A 4,138-nucleotide genomic window follows, 5' to 3' on the forward strand; every position below is an offset into this window, starting at 1 on the left:
AATAGGAAGAAATGCATCAACTTATATACTGATAGCAATTTTCTCATTGTTTCTGCTGATCTGTAAACTCAAAAAAAATTGTTTAATGTTATAAATGTCTTTATTAAAATTACAATTTCAGCCTAATTTATTTTAACAAGAATTGTAATGTATTCTGCCCTTTGATCTCTTAGCTTGAAACGCTGCCTGTTGTTCCATTATTCCACCATCCATTTGCAGATAACAATACATCAGAACCTTTTTCTTGCTGCAGAAACAATGCCCTTTATTTGAGAAAGGACATTGTTTTGACAGATAAAGTAGGCATTTGATAAATTGGAACAGGTTCTGAATTATTTTGAGGGGAATGTGTGCTACATCTGTCTGCTGATTTTCCACTGAAGCAGTGCTTAACTTTCTTGTCTGTTTGTGATTTATTGAGCTGCAGAAAAGGTTAGGAAAATTTCATGGCTCTCCTCTTATAATTTGTAAGTGAATCAAAAAGCATTTGTTACTGTTTATGATGCTCAAAGACAGAATTACCCCCAAACATTTATACACAACAAAGACTGTAGTGACAACAACAACAAAGGCAAACAAAATAATGATCTTCTAAATTATTAATTATACAAATACAACACTGAAAACAAATTCAGCTGTTGAAATGCCTGGAATGTTAATAAAGATTTGGGTGTTTATTCAGACACATTTTTAAAGGATATAATTAGAGAGTCTTATTACATATATGTTTTCAAAATAGTTCTATAGTTTAATACTATATCAAAAACTTCTCACAAGCTAATGTAAAATCCTGACCACAAGGAAGTCAAATGACCTGTATTACTCAGCATTTGGATCTGAATTTAATTGCTGGAACAGAGCCTATTTTTTGTTGTTTGAGACATCCTGTGGGATGCTGTCTAACCTGCAAATGGAAAGGCCATTACATATGGTTTTCTTCAGCAACCTGTGGCATTTCAAATGACATGCCTGTATTTAGGCAACCAAATCAAGCAGTAAGGATGAAATCCATCTTCAGACTGTTGATCCTAAAATTCAGTAGCTTCAATGTAGGTGTTCATCTATGAGCCAAGATTTTAAGCTCTCATTATAGTTAATGGAGAGTTTATTAAAACTTCAAATGTAATCTGGTGAAGCTGGAGGAACTCACTAATTTTATCATTTTATTTGTGTGAAAATAATTTTGATGCTTTCTATTTCTCTATTCTTTTTATTTCATTCATCTTAGATGATACGCAACTATATTATAATGAATATTAGGTATATACAAAAATATAAAACAGTAGATGAACTGCCTCTGAGGAATAGCCCCTTCATTCACTGAAACACAACTACTGTATATGACCTTTATTTTGACATTTAACCCTCAAAAGTTAAACTTGTTTGGTTGGTTTCTCTTTCTATAAACTTTCTACTGTTGATCTAACTCCCATGCTGTATATTTTTAAAAATTCTTCATTAATAACTTATACAGGGAAAGCACACATGAAATTGTGTTCACTGGTAGATGTAAATTCAGTAGTTATTATCCATCTGGGATTTGTTTTTGCTACCAGTTTATTTTCCCATTTGAGAATGATTGTGAAAAACTAATGAAGTGACATGATGCACCTCACAGGTTTAAGATATACAGTTACATTATAAATGCCTTATCCCATTGTAATTATAAATTATTTACTTATTGTTTGACATCAAAAACCAAGTGTATTCAGTTGCTCCCAATCACAACAGCTGCTACAGAACAGATAAGATACATTGGTAAACCATGTTCCATAGAAACAGGAAAATATTTCTAAAGTTTCATGACATCTGGTGTCCCCAAGCAACCAAAACTGCACACTCAATAATAAAAAGGTTCAATGCCATTAAATATTCTACAATTTAAGAAATATTTCTTGTACAATTCTATAATTAAAAATTGTCCATTTTCTTTTTGTGTCTCTCTGTGTGTGTGTGTGTGTGTCTGTGTCTGTGTGTGAGGGTAGTCAATGACACTTGCTTTATAATATATTGGACAAAAAAAGGAAACAAGGACTTAGTGAGTCAGGGAATCATGATATTTTTACCAATGACAGAAATGTAGAAAGAAGACTCTTCAAATTACAGGAGAGGAATACGATTTGATATTAATCAAGGTAGAAGAAATAATAGAAATTAACAGTAGCAAAGGACTTTGTTTACCATACCAAGTTTTGGTAGCAGGAGGACTACAGGGATGTCTTCTGTGAGATCAGAAGCTGTACCCACCTCAGAGCCAGTTTCAGTTGATTCTGAATTGATCCCACTACTGTACAAAACTTACCTGCTCAGCAATGCTGCTGGGTCCTCTATGATAGCATGTTTATAAAAGGGTAAAAAATAGTATTCAGAAGCTGTGAGTGAGAGGAGTGAGAAAATGTGAGAGAAACAGCCCTACAGACTCCAAGGTGAGAGAAGAAGGAAGGGAGGAGGTGCTCCAGGCACTAGACCAGAGTTTCCCCTGCAGCCCATGGAAGACCATGTCAAAGCAAGTGTCCCCACTTGTAGCCTGTAGAGGACCCTACACTGAAGCAGGTGGACATGCCCTGAAGGAAGCTGCAGCCTGGGGAATAATAGAGTAGCTTGATGGGCACTCTGGCAATCTGGGAAATCTGGCAGCCAGCCAATTTAACCCACCACAGACTTTCAAATCAAAAGGAAAATTCTCTGTCTTGAAAAATCATCCAAACAGGTTGTTAATGTTTTTCTGCAGGTGTGGGTACAATTATCAAGAGCAGCATTTACTGTGTGTTCTGAAACACAGAAAGATAAATTAGAGGGAAAAAACCCACAACAAACTGTATTGCATTCCAGGAATATATTCTAAAAAAATATTTACAATAGATACAGTAGTATGTTGTGTATACATTTATTTAAAGTATACTATGGGTGGTTACAATTCATATTATATAGGTATAACAATAACATTTCCAACTTGTCCAAACTACTTGTAATATCTGTGTCCTTAACTCTCTGTGAGCAGGTATTGAGCAAGAGTGGTAGAAAAAAAACCCCAAACAACTAAACAGCTACCCCAGACAATAAGAACAATAAAAAATACCACAAAAAAGAAACCCTGCTTTACTTCCACTCTTCAACTATCCCAATTCACAGTCTCATACACCAATATAATGAACAAAGTATAACAGTAAAATTCATTTTGAAAATATACATGCTGCTCCACTAGAGTTGTGGATGGCACAGGCACCTTTTTCTGCCGTTTGCGAGTTGACCTAATGCCTGCTCAGACTGCCTGCTCGCATTGCTCTGCACTGCCCTGCTCAAGGTATACTGAAATAGTGAAGGTCAAATCTTGTTTTTACTTTCAGTGACCTCTGTGCTTAATCTACAACCAAGTGGTATTGAGGTGACTTATTTATTGTTTAAAATCCTTATGCCTCCTATTCAGCAAACATCCTGAGAAGGCTGCTGAATGAATAATAAAAGACTTATGTTCAAAGGCAGGGGGATATTCACAAGGAAGCAAGTGACTATAGAGCTGGTAATGTGATGTTATGGTTAGGGCTGGAATGGTATTTTCATTCAAAGCAGCATTTTTCAAATGCTTTTCATTTCACTACCTGTCAGGAGGATATTTCTCATGTTTGTTCTTCCCCCTCAACAGAGTATTTTGGAAAGAGTGGTAAAATTCTATTGAGCTATATTTGAGAGTTTAATATTGAAAATCTATTTTCAATAGCTAGGGAATTATTCAGACTCATCTCTCATTCTCAGATAGTTCTATATGTTTTATTCAGAATACTGTAAGGACTACTTCTCCTAAACCAGTCAACTTTTAATTAATTTGATATTAAGAGAAGTACATACAGTATTTCAAATTGAGTTTGTCAAGGGTTCAGAAGAATGTCTATGACTTATTTGCTGACTTTTATTTTTGAAAATACACATTTTTATTAAAAAAAAAGATTTCACGTGATTAAGAATGTCTTATCTGCTTGTATATCACTGTGCAGTTTATATAGGAGAATGAACATCTAACATTTGGCATCAAATAGGGATGACAATTTTAAAATGGACCACATTTTAAACACTCATCAACTACTAAAACTTTTTATTGCTCAAGTCATGGTAGTGGGATGCGTATTTCTGTTTTCAACTT

Source organism: Pipra filicauda, unplaced genomic scaffold (genome assembly GCF_003945595.2).
Source record: "Pipra filicauda isolate LSUMZ 115617 unplaced genomic scaffold, ASM394559v2 scaffold559_size304462_pilon, whole genome shotgun sequence".
Classification (NCBI taxonomy): domain Eukaryota; kingdom Metazoa; phylum Chordata; class Aves; order Passeriformes; family Pipridae; genus Pipra; species Pipra filicauda.